Below are 13,459 nucleotides of genomic sequence, written 5' to 3'. Positions count from 1 at the left end.
GGCAGTCATCTTGTGACTTGGCTTGAGTTTTGCACCATAGACAGTACACCCTCTCTGCAGCACATACTGGTGTGGAGCTTAGTTTCCTTCCTTTTTATTTGGGTTTCACCTAACTGATAAGACAGACAGGATGAAACGTTTACAAGGTCTTTATCATATGGGACCTGTATGGCTAAATCTTAGAAACTTAGTGGTGATTTTGAAAATGTAGGGGCAGGAAGCTCACATAAAGCCATGCAAGCAAAGACATTCAGACTTCAGGTTGCCTCTCCATCTTTAACACATCCCATCTCTACGCAGACATGATGCAGCACAAGAAGGGCTGAGTGACACTTGGGGCTGTTCAGAGCGTGTCCAGGAGAATCAGTGCTCTCTCAGATCTTTCCCTCTCTGTTCAGTTACTGACTGTAATATGGACACTGAAATCTAAGAAGTTAAACAAAATTCAAAGGTCAGTGGGGCTGTAACATTCCAAGGCAGCTCCATCAATTCTAGGCCAGCCAGAGCAACTCTTTCATGCCTGTACAGATCTCAAACCTGAGCCGTTCTTGCATACCAGATGGACTTCCTTATGCTAACTCACATCAGCTTGTCTCTCCTCGACCGTTACGTTCATCCCATGCGCGGGCAGATTACCCCAGGGCAATACAGTTATCCCATGCCAGGTTTTCCATGACAGTCCACACTGACCACCAGGGTAACAATGCTGGCAGCCCGCGGCACTTCTCCTATCCCTAGCACAGTGCCAGAGCTTTCCCCTCTTTCTGTTAGCACCATCCACAAGAAGAAAAATGATCCAAGGGATGCCTCCAAAACTTACCTCAGTTTACTGCAGCCTCCCTCAAGTCCAACAGCCACCTCAATACCCAAGCTTGTCCATCAGCTCTGAGGTTCTTTTTAAGCCAAGCCCAGGGATTTTGAGACCATTTGCTCTAGGCAGCTGGAACTCCTTTGCCGAGACGTCCAAGTTCACAAAGGAAAATGCAAGAGGCTTGAGGGAGCTTCCTCCCCACCTGAGAGGCCTCAAGAGAGTTTTTCAGAGGACTCAGAAGACTGTACAGAAAGCAGGAATCTTCTTAGACTGAAGTGATGCAGAAGGAGAATTCACCCTCCACCATGCACTATTACAAATCTCCCTTCCTCACCTCGCTCTTGCAGTTCCAGCTGAGTAGCTTTCTTTCAGTTTTGCTCCTCACCTCTTCCTGTGCTGTGGGTCTTACTTGGTCTTCCTTCCTGTCAATTTCAAAAGCTGCCAGACTGAAGTATATGCAAATGGATGCCAGCGTCTACTGAGAAAACCTGTGTCCCAGAATCAGTATATAGCCACACGAGTCCTTTTCCAACTCAGAGACAGCCACCCCCTGGGTCCTTCTCCATGAGCAAAGTGGTGGTGATGCTGTGCTGCAAGTGATGCTTTGCTGCATGTCCTCTCATCACAGCATATTCTCCCTCACAAATGTACACATTCAATCTGAACAGTTTTCAAACCAGAGCAAATGTTCCTTCACTGAGCAACAGCACTTGGCAGCTCATGCTGGAATCTGAAAGTCAAGCTGTGTTCTTTCTGCTGCGTACGTCATCACAAACAAGATTTCAGAACTTAGCTTAAAATGGAGTGGAAATCTCAGGAAATGAGTCCACTCTTCTGCGAGTATGTTGGCTCTGTGGTAGCTACAGAAGTAAACCCATACAGTATTTTTATCAGAAAATTAAACAATTATGTCTTCAAGACACAGAGACCTGAAAGGATCAGAAACAAAGTGTGATTTTCCCACAGTCACTTTTCTGGCTATGATGAGTGTTACTCCAGCATTATCCATTTGCCTTTGAACCAGTTTCAGAGATGCTCATCAACATATACTGTCCTCACAAATCTAGGATTCAGAGACTCTACCATCAGTGGTTCTGATCTGCCTGGTCACAGCACCGTGGTGGTCGCTCGAAGTTGGCTGGAGGAGTAGGTTGCATGAGCAAGCTGCTATCTTTTCTCTCTGCTCTTTCAGATAAATGGTTTTGATCAGCCTCTTGTAGTCAGGTCCAGTTTATTTTCTTTGCTTTAGAAAGAAGTTTAACTTGCAGATCTCAGGATAACTGTACAGGGCTGGCACTTTGGACAATCTTTTTGCATGAAAATGGAGCAAATTTGATCAAGAGTTAAGGAGAAATAATAATCAAGGAGTTCCACAGTATTTTTCCTGAGCAACTTTAAACACTATCATTAAAGGTCACAAATGCTCCATTTGAATGAATTCAGATGCAGAGATGTGGCCATAATGTAAAGTATCGTTCATACATTTCATTTAAACAGTGCAATGTTCTATGAGATGGTTACCTGCAGTGAAAGGATGCAGATTGCTACTACATCTGTTTTCTTTCCAATTGCTCAGTCTCATTCCACTGTAACAAAATTAATAAAACAAACACACTGCAAGTTTCTCTAGCAGGAGGGGCTCTGAAGGAAGCAGTATAAACAAGCAAATAAGGTGAAAGCAAATGAAAATAGCACATCCTGTTCGACATCTGCTTCTTGGGATGAGTTTGAATGTAGCCGTTGCCATAATGAAGCAGCATCTACTATATAACTCTCAGTTTCTGTTACAAAACCTGACAATAACCCATCAGGCCCTATATTCTGGGGAGATAAAGTTACTTTTTTAAACAAAGAACAAGTTTGTCATTATTTTCTATACAATGTCTAATTACATCATGTATGTGGTTTTGTTTTAGACTGGCATCAAGGATCTTACACCATTTTGAGTATAAATAATCCTGGATTTTAAGGCCTTTGGAACTTTTACTTGTGCTCTGCAGATCCAAGCTACCAGCTAATCAAAATTACCAGCATCTTGCCCTATCCAGTCCACTGCAGATAGAGTCCTCCTCATAAATAATGGGTGAATTTATTACCTTTCAGGAGACAGCCTGCAATGAAGCAACAACCCCTGCAAAGGTTGCACTCAAGCCTCAGTCACGTCAGTTTCATGAGCAGAATCATGCAAAGGACAGGGGTGTTGGTACCCAGGGATTCCTTATTTTCAGTTCGGATTGAAACTTGGGTCAAGTTCACTTCCAGTCGTTGGATTTTGTTACAAACTTTTTTGGCAACATCTGTTGAAAAGATCTCTCTTTATTTTAGGCAGCCATGCAGGAACCTCAGTAGGATCACAGTTTAGATTTAGAGGAGAACCCAAATGTTGAGAGGTTGATCTGGTACGCACCCACATCTGAGCCTGAAAAGCGGCCTGGAAATCTCCTGAGAACAAGCTTAGTTCTGGTACTCCCTGCTTTCAAATGGGCTAGAAACACTGGGACTACAGTGTGGACAGGTGCCACCACACAGCATTCCCTCATGGCCTCCAGTGCCCAGCAGGCACCCTGCCCTCCGTTCCTTTTCAGTTCTTTACAATTTACACTCATGTAAATACCTTGCAATGCCGGCTACAAAAGTGCCATGAGAACGCCTGTTCTCACTTTCAGGTGACATTGTGAATAAGAAGCTGGTAGCAGTATCTCCTGTAAATGTAAACAAACTTGTTTGTCTTAGCAAGTGGCTGAAAAAGAAGTAGGCCTGAGTGGACTTGTAGGCTCTAAAGTTTTACACTGGGGATTTTTGAGTGCAGTTATGTAACAATAAAAATCTACATTTGTAAATTGCACTTTCATGATCAAGAGATTGCATTATGGTACTTGTATAAGGTGAATTGAAAAATACTATTTCTTTCACTTATCATTTTTACAGCGCAAATATTTGTAATAAAAAATAATAATATAAAGTGAGCACTGTATACTTTGTGTTCTGTGATGTAATTTAAATCAATATTTGAAAATGTATAAAAACATCCAAAAATAGTTAATAAATTTCAATTGGTATTCTATTGTTTAACAGTGAGATTAAAACTGTGATTAATCTCGATTAATTTTTCTGAGTTAATCGTGTAAATTAACGGCAATTAATCAACAGCCCTAATTTCTGCTTGACTTCTAAGATGTGTCACATTCAATAGCATCCAGCAGCAGCGAGATTATGTTAAAGTAGATCCTACTCCAGCTAGTCAGCTTGGTTTCATTCTTTTAACCGTGCCAGAAAACTTCTCATATTTCTTCCTGAGCTTCCTCCACTATTTCAAATAAAGGAATGTAAAAACCCAGATTCTTTTCTCAAACTTTCCTTCTGAAACATGAGCCTTTCTTCCATGAAGAAATTGCTGCTACTGAGCAGTACAATTGGTACTGGTAGGTCTAAGCACTTCTAAGCCCTGTCCTTCATTTCTACTTTAGCTCTTTGCTTTTCCAACTCTGTAAATCCAGCCCTGGACATAGGGTTTTCTTGCTCTCCAATAGCTCTGAAATTAGATTGTGCCTTAAAGACCTGGAGGGCTGGACAAAGTATGCTAGCCCCCATGGGAGCTCAGAGAGGAACTGAGCTCAGTCATTTTAGAAAGTATTTAATTAACCTATTCTGAGTGTTACTATTACTTATTACTTGTAAAGTGCTAACAGCTAGATAGGTGTTTAATAGGTATGAAGACGAGGTCCCTACTCTGGAGTCCTTACAATCTAATTGGCTGGTTTGAGTGATACAGCTCTTCAGCTAAAAGAAAAGGAGTACTTGTGGCACCTTAGAGACTAACAAATTTATTAGAGCATAAGCTTTCGTGAGCTACAGCTCACTTCATCGGATGCATCCGATGAAGTGAGCTGTAGCTCATGAAAGCTTATGCTCTAATAAATTTGTTAGTCTCTAAGGTGCCACAAGTACTCCTTTTCTTTTTGCGAATACAGACTAACACGGCTGCTACTCTGAAACCAGCTCTTCAGCTGTATTGTAAAATGTTGTTAGATCTGGATAATTGTTTAATATGTATTATTTGTATTTCACATGCATGTGATCAGATGCATCAAACAAGGGTCTATGTCTTTTCTTCTCCACGTGGGTAGTAGATGACTCCCGAGAAGAATGCACAGTCAAAGGGCAAGTCTACACTACAAAATCAAGTTGACCTAAGTTACGTCAACACACAGCCACCAGTCATTAAATTGCTTTTGCATGTCCACAGTGTGCTCAGCAGGAGCGCTTGTGCCGATTGAACTGTCAGTGTGGGGCACTGTGGGATGGTGTCTGAAAGGCAGCAGCTGTTGATGTAAGTGACGCAGCATCTACATTGACAGTGCATTGACGTAACTACATCAACCTCAGTGCTATACCTCTCGCGGAGGCGAAGTTAAGTCAGTGTGGTGGGTGAGTTACGTCAGTGGAAGATACACTTTAGCGTAGACGCTTACAGAGTTAGGCTGATGGAAGGCAGGCCACATCTAATTCTGTAGTGTAGACCAGGCAAAGAGAGACAACAATTATCACCAAAAGGATGCACAGAGACTAAATGCAAAGTTATGCTGATGCTGTTCTCCAGGCCAGCCCCTCCACTTGCACCATCTGGGTTTCCCTTCCCCTCGCTCTCCAAATCAGCTCAGTTTAATTCTCAGAGGCTCACTGGGGTGAGCTGCATTGTTGCTGCTTGCTCAGAGCAGCTTGCACAGCCTGGCCAATCAGATCTGGGGGCTCGTTATACACAATGCGTCCATCTGCAGGAGATGTTTATCAAAAACTCAATGACAAAAGGCCAGTGCGGTTTGTGTTCTTTTTCTGAGCAGGTCCAAGAGACTCGGAAAGGACTTTTATCCCCAAACTAAAAGTTTCTCCACTGGGCACTACCAAACCTGCTAATGATTTTTTGCCCTTCGCTGATGCCTTTCATCAGAGGATCTCAAAGAGCTTTGCAAACATGACCTAATGAAGCCTCACGCCACTCCTGTGACATAAATAAGAATTATTGTGCCATTTTATTGATGAGCAATTGAGGCACAGAGAGATTAAGCGATTTGCCTAAGTTTACACATCAAGTTTTGTGTGGTGGAGCTAAGAATAAAAAATTAGGGTTCTGACTATCAATCCCCTCTCTTACCACTAGGGTGTGGTATACGCAATACACCTGACTAGGAAAATCTAGCTCTGTGATGTTGCTACATGGCTGATTTCTAAGGTATTAAACTCTGCTCTTTCTCAGCGAGTCTCAAGGCCCTTAAAAGTTTTTAACGCTGCCCTGTTATTATGATGCTAAGATCTAAAGGAAATGGCATTTGCGTCATTATTCAATATCCTTCTTAAGCTGCAACCGACGATGTCACACGCAGAAAATAAACCCGGTTCTATGACACCATTCCTATCATATAGACCTAGTCTCCACTAGCACAGGAGTTTAATGGGCACTTAACTACTGTGCCCAGAATTATTCATTTAACTTAGTTAATATATTTGAATTATTGATTTGTAGGTGTATTTAGTGTGGCAAGGTGGGCTCACTTGAACATGTTTTCACACAGCCAAATGCAAGGTCGCAGCTAGAAACAAAGAATGCAGGTCGCACTTAAGTGTATCCTGGAAAGGAATTACTTGGAGAAGCACTTAGAGGTCATAGTAGATAACCAGTTGAACAGGAGCTCCCAACGTGATGCTGTAGCTACAAGGACAGAAGCAAGCCTTGGATGTATAAGCAGGAGAATATGAAGTGGCAGTAGGGAAGTAGTATTACCTTTGTATCTAGAACTATAGGCTTAGAAGGGACCACAGAGGTCATCTCATCTAACCCCTTGATGCAGGACTTGTGGTGGCTCAAATATGGCCATCACTGGAATGCTGGGTCCAGTTTGGGTGCCCACCCATCAAAAAGAATGTTTAAAAACTGGAAAGGGTTCAGAAGAGAGCTACCAGAATGATCTGAGGTCTAGCCAGCCCTCCATTAAAGACTAAAGAAACTCAATCCATGTAGTTATCCCAAGAGAAGGTTCTGAGTTGATGTGATCACAATGTACAGGTTCCTCGGTGGGGAAGAGGTTTCTAGCAGACAGCTCGAAGGCACAGAACAAGATCCAGTAGCTGGACATTGAAACTAGACAAGCTAGAAATAAGGCTATTTTGTTTAACTATGAGAGTAGTTAACCACTGGAGCGGCTTACTTAGGGATGTGGTCAGAGGCTGCTCTAGGCAGAAGCAAACTGATTTGGGGCAGCAGATTTTGGGACCTCTCTCAGTCCCTTTCAGGCAGTGGGGCATGATGCTGGTGGGACTGCTCAGAGAGGGGCAAGGAAGTGTTTCTGCCCTCTCCCCAGGGGCCCCAAAGAGCAGGAAGCAGCTTCCAGCCAGCTGCCAGGGACATGCTCCTGCCCTCTCCCCAGAAGCTTCCCCCCCCTCCCCACTACCCCCTGGCATGGGTAAGATGGTGGCCGTGGGGCTCGGGACTGTTCCTGGTGATGCCACCAGCACTGCCAGGCCTTTCAGCACAAGCGGAGCAACCCATCCGACTCCATGCCCACCCCAAAGCATCTGCTCCATGCTTAGCTCCCACTGGCCTTGCTGCCTGGGCTGCCCCCGGGTGGGGCCCAACCACCACCCTCACTTTGCACCATGGCCACCTGGCACTATGAGCCCAACTGCAAGGAGCTCAGCTGGGAAGGGGAGGGGAGAGGATTGTGGGGGAGGTGGAGCAGGGGCAGGTGGGGGTTGTGGGCCGGGGGTGCAGAGTGCAGGAGGCTGGGCCAGACATACACAGGTCCCATTGTGGTGGAACTGAGCAGCTCCAGGGCAAAGCTTGTGGGATGCCCACCAGTCCTAGGGGGTGGGGAGTGGGACCTTGGCTACGGGGCAGTGGAAAAGGCTGAGGAAACAGGTCCCTGCTGCAATCTCTTTAAACTGAGGCTGGGTACTGTGTTAAAAGCTATGCCATGGCTCAAAGAGAAGTGATGGGCTTTGTACAGAAATAACTTTGGCCTGCGCTATCAGGAGGTCAGACTCTCTGAGAACAGCTCCTTGTGGGCTTAAAATCAATAAACTTATGTGTGCCTCAGTTTCCTTATCCTTAGTTCCAAATTACCTCCCAGAAGGGTTGTGAAGATGAACTCAGTGTTAATTAAGTGATTGGAGAGCCTTGGATGGAAAGTGCTAGCTGGCATAAAGCATCTTCATTATTATTATTATTCACCCCCAAAAATGGCTTCCTTGTCTTTTCTTTTAGTGCCGATGACATTCGCAGACTGCCTCATGAGATCACAGGTCCCCAAAACAGATTGCACACAGGATGCAGGAAACCACATGTCTCTGGGGCAGGAGTACTCAGTGTCACTTACTATAAAAGGAGAGGCAGAAAGATACCTAAATCTGCCATCCGATAAAGTGAGCTGTAGCTCATGAAAGCTTATGCTCAAATAAATTTGTTAGTCTCTAAGGTGCCACAAGTACTCCTTTTCTTCTTGTAAATCTGCCAGTGTATGTTTTTCAAGTGGTTCAAATGCACCAGCCCTCCCCTGTCATGCTGAAAGAACACAAGAGAGTTTCTTAAGGAGGCAACGAGGCCAGATTCACCCGGTCACTGCTCTGAGCAACCCACAATATCTCCTGTGCGTAAGGAGGGGGAGCAATCTTCCACGTGCAATCAAGCGTCTGGAGGGGGAGCAATCTTCCACGTGCAATCAAGATATGGCCAGAGATTGAATTTTTGGGGCAGTGAGGAACCCGGTCTATGTTCCGCTCGTATCCTCGCTGTTGCCCACACATTGCTTTTCAAAAGCTGGGGCACAGGTGCCTGGCTTCCACAATCACCACCATCTGCAGTGGTCATTAAATGCCATGCTCATGCTTGTAGTCCCAATACACCCTACAGACAAGAACATGTGGAAGTAAGGATCTATGTTCATTATGACAGGTTTCAGAGTAGCAGCCGTGTTCGTCTGTATTCGCAAAAAGAAAAGGAGTACTTGTGGCACCTTAGAGACTAACAAATTTATTTGAGCATAAGCTTTCGTGAGCTACAGCTCCGATAAAGTGAGCTGTAGCTCACGAAAGCTTATGCTCAAATAAATTTGTTAGTCTCTAAGGTGCCACAAGTACTCCTTTTCTTTATGTCCATTATGCTGAACATACAAGAATAATAAGAGAAAGTACAAGAGACATTGAGCTCTAGAAAGGACAGTTTGCTCTGGGAGCTACAGAACTAATTCTGTTAGCTCCGGCAGCAAAGGGAACTGACACACACTTCATCAATCCAGAACCTGAAGGGTTAAGTGTGTTGAGCCTATTGCATATGGCTTAGCTAGACTACCAGGTGGCAAAGAGATAATTTTAGGGCATTCGAAAGACCACGCTTCCCCACCAGCTGGCTAGATTCACACAGACTGCCGCTCTGGAGAGAGTGAGTTACGGCAGACACAACAAAGGGGAAATTAATTGGAAAACATATGAAAACAATGTATGGACTTTAATGATGGCTCAGGGATGAATGTATAAAAGCATGTGACACAACTCCAGCTCTTGGGTAAATTGCTCGGTAACCAAGGCTTCAGCCCAAATTCTGTACTGCGCCTCTCAAGAGAGGGGAAACAGAGGGGGTGGCTTTCACAGCACCCTAATACTGGGCTGCTCAAAGGGGGGAGCAGCATAAATTGACGCAATCTCAGGATCTGCTCAGATTTAGACCAGCCTCACGTGGCTGTTGCAATGCAGAATAAACAGAGACCTTTGTGCTCCTCCCTCAAAACATCCTCTCCTGCTTCTGGCCCCAGCCCAGCCTGTCCCATCCCACCCAGTTGGCAGCACACAGGGGGCCCTTAGGTGCTCCAGCAGTAACACTCAATAAGTATTCCCCAGAAGGCTGCTTCAGCCTTTCCTAATGCTGCGGGGACAGAATGTGCCCCATCATCTTGAAATAGGTTTCCCTCTTTCTGCTGTGTGTTCTGAGCTGCTTTGGTTTGGTTTTGCACACTTTGCTAGTTAGGGCTAGTCAGGGCCCTGGTTAATCTCCGTCAATCCTTGCAAACATTTTTTCCACCCATCAAATCACAGGTTAAGGAAATCCAAGACGTTCAGTTGTGCAACTCTTCAGCGACTCCACTTACCCTTCTAGATCCCCTAGGCCATGGTTGGCCTGGCCGATTCCATTGCAGCGCGACACCCTAGCTCTGCCTCGTGTGGAGAACAGCACCTGCCCCCCGCAGCACGGGAAAGGGGAGGGATTGCAACGTGTTTGTTAATACTGGTATTTTATACCTTGAGATCATAGCTGTAGCCCCCGCCACACCCCGTAGCACAGGGGCCATGCCCCAAGGGGAGAGACACCCTCTCTGGGCCCCATGGCAGAGCCTTACACTGGTGACTTCCGCAGCAGCAGGGGAGGGGGATGCAACACCACAGTCACATTGGTGACCCTTCTCCTTCAATCCATCAGAGGGCAGGGGACAGCCAGGCAGATGGAAGCAGTGTCTGATCAGTGCAAAGCCCAGGAAAGGAGGAGGGGGGCTGTGAATGGCCCAGCATTCCCTGGGCTCTGCCCGCAGCTGGCCAGCACTGCACTGCCAAGCCCACAACTGGCCTGTCTATAACCCCAGCCTGCAGGAAAGCCTCAGCAGGGGACAACCCACTCCTCCTGCCACCAGCCTGCCAGCACCAGGAGAAAACAGCCCACCCCCCTGCCATCACCTGCAGCAGCCCACCACAGATCCAGAGATTTGGATCCGGAGACCAGGCCTCTTTGCAACTGTCAGCACTGTTCCAAAATGGGGCGGGCAGTTAGTCCTTCTCCCATGCTCCCCTGGGAAAGCCGCGGGCCTGCACCAGGCTCCTGACAGCTCAGCAAGAAACAGACCCTGCGGGGGAACCCTGTGTTACAGTTATGCCGGTTGCTCGGGGTCAGTCATGCACCATTAAGGTACTTTGCATCTGCGACAGGCCTTTCCTCTACCTGCTTCATCAAAACCTGCCAATTCCCTGTACGATAACGTGTGTTTCTAACAGGGTCTCCTCGCTGGCCTGCAACACGTCCCTCCACACGTACAGCAGCCAAGTACCTGAGATGTGGAGGTCAGAGCACTGGAACCTTTGTAGAAGTGTGCAGGGGAGGGGGGGGGACATGGGCACTGGAACCAGGGGGCCAGGAACTATGCCCCCCACTTTTTAACATGGGCAGAGTTTGGGGGGCAGGGGGCAAGCCTTAAGCAGGCATAGATCACCTCCCCTGTTGCAAAGTGCAGCCCCTGCCTGTGCCTGCCGGAGGCTTGCTGTTTGGGGTAGGGGGGCAACGCTGCCACCTGCCCCCAAACTACACGTTAAAAAGTGGGGGCCCTGGCCTCCCAGCACCATTGTTTGGGGATAGAGACACACTAGGTCAGGTGACCACACGCTCCCCCAGTATTCCTGAACAAAAGCATCTGCTAACATAGCTTTTAGTCATTAAGATGCATTATTAATATCACCCATCCTTTTATTCATTTAATAATTTTACTGCCTATTTGTCTGTAACCACACCCTCACATCCAGTTTATAGTTGTTCTTTAAGTGGTTTGCTTGGGGGAGTTTGAATTATTTGGGTGTTCTGGGGGTAGCCCCAGTCTTCGCATGGTTCCCCCCTTCTCTCACTTGAAGCAGCTTTATTCTTTAGCATAGCAGGAGGAGGAGTTGAGCATCTAACCAGCAGCCCCCTGAAACAAGTCCCGGTGACCCAACCCTTGGAACTGTCCAGAGAGTGAGGTACCCCTCTCCTGTGTAACAGGGTGCTCCACCCACCACCGCATGCTGTCTCCTCCTGGCTGTTCTGCCAGGCCAGTGCCCCTTCTAGCCAGCACATTCCCCACTCTCGCTCCAGGAACTGCAGCGCCCTCTCCATGACTCAGCCCTCCAGCCAGATCACTGAGTGGTTTCCCCTTTCAAGGGGTGTGTATCAAAGTCCCTGCTCCCCCATAACCTCAGCCAGTCCTCCCCTTTAGTGCCCCAGGGCCATCCCCTCAACAGCTGGCAGGGGAACCCAGACCCACCTGCACTCTGGGTTCCAGCTCAGGGACCCTCCAAAGAGCAACCAAGCTGTGGTTCCCTCCTTCACCTTGCCCCCTTTCCCTGAGCTTCTTCCTTAGTACTAGACCTGGACCAGCCCACCTCAGTCCCCTGGGTCCACCAGCCTCTTAGCTCCCTCAGGCTGCAGTACGCCCTAGCAGATCTCCTTGCAGTCCCTCTGCTTCCAATTTCCTGCCTTTCTACGAGCACCACCTGTTTCACACATTTGAGTTTCCCCTAATCAGGATTTTCCACCCAGGCTTAATCCTCCCAGATTGCCACCTAATTGGCTGATTGGACCCACTTGGCCCAATTCAGCTCCTGCAGGGCCAGCGTGGGGAGCACACCCCATCATAGCAGTATACAGGCTCTAAGTCAGTGCCGAAACGGGGGTTATGCAGCCAGGACACACTTGTGTCCTTCTGGGTTTACAGTGGACCCTTTAAACACTCATGAAAAACCCAGGGTTATCCATCATGATTACAGTTTACAACAGGTTTCAGAGTAGCAGCTGTGTTCGTCTGCATTCGCAAAAAGAAAAGGAGTACTTGTGGCACCTTAGAGACTAACAAATTTATTTGAGCATAAGCTTTCGTGAGCTACAGCTCACTTCATCGGATGCATTTGGTGGAAAATACAGTGGGGAGATTTATACACACACACAGAGAACATGAAACAATGGGTTTTATCATATACACTGTAAGGAGAGTGATCACTTAAGATGAGCCATCACCAGCAGCAAGGGGGGGAAAGGAGGAAAAACCTTTCATGGGGACAAGCAAGGTAGGCTATTTCCAGCAGTTAACAAGAACATCTGAGGAACGGTGGCGGGGAGAAATAACATGGAGAAATAGTTTTACTTTGTGTAATGACTCATCCATTCCCAGTCTCTATTCAAGCCTAAGTTAATTGTATCCTGTTTGCAAATTAATTCCAATTCAGCAGTCTCTCGTTGGAGTCTGTTTTTTGAAATTTTTTTGTTGAAGGATAGCCACCCTCAGGTCTGTAATTGAGTGACCAGAGAGATTGAAGTGTTCTCCGACTGGTTTTTGAATGTTATAATTCTTGATGTCTGATTTGTGTCCATTTATTCTTTTACGTAGAGACTGTCCAGTTTGACCAATGTACATGGCAGAGGGGCATTGCTGGCACATGATGGCATATATCACATTGGTAGATGCGCAGGTGAACGAGCCTCTGATAGTATGGCTGATGTGATTAGGCCCTATGATAGTGTCCCCTGAATAGATATGTGGACACAGTTGGCAACGGGCTTTGTTGCAAGGATAGGTTCCTGGGTTAGTGGTTCTGTTGTGTGGTGTGTGGTTGCTGGTGAGTATTTGCTTCAGGTTGGGGGGCTGTCTGTAAGCAAGGACTGGCCTGTCTCCCAAGATCTGTGAGAGTGATAGGTCGTCCTTCGGGATAGGTTGTAGATCCTTGATGATGCGTTGGAGAGGTTTTAGTTGGGGGCTGAAGGTGATGGCTAGTGGAGTTCTGTTATTTTCTTTGTTGGGCCTGTCCTGTAGTAGGTGACTTCTGGGTCACCTACTACAGACTCCAACGAGAGACTGCTGAATTGGAATTAAT

At 46.7% G+C, this 13,459-nt stretch overlaps 1 protein-coding gene across 4 annotated transcripts in view; it reads right to left on the bottom strand.

The window, feature by feature from the left end:
* NLRC3 (NLR family CARD domain containing 3) overlaps nucleotides 1-12,036 on the bottom strand; it is an 85,443-nt gene extending 73,407 nt beyond the window's left edge. Inside the window, exon 1 of one of the 4 annotated variants that reach the window (XR_006274640.1) lies at nucleotides 821-1,535. The gene's annotated coding sequence lies outside the window, so the exon portion shown is untranslated. Of the gene's footprint in view, nucleotides 1-820; nucleotides 1,548-11,856 lie in introns of those variants that run through there. The other 3 variants (XM_038420804.2, XM_038420806.2, XM_043493519.1) reach the window with 3 other exon arrangements.
* Between the last annotated feature and the right edge of the window lie 1,423 nt (nucleotides 12,037-13,459).

Source organism: Dermochelys coriacea, chromosome 10 (genome assembly GCF_009764565.3).
Source record: "Dermochelys coriacea isolate rDerCor1 chromosome 10, rDerCor1.pri.v4, whole genome shotgun sequence".
Lineage (NCBI taxonomy): Eukaryota > Metazoa > Chordata > Testudines > Dermochelyidae > Dermochelys > Dermochelys coriacea.
Note: the sequence above shows the minus strand (reverse complement) of the source record. Positions and strands in the feature narration are given on the sequence as shown.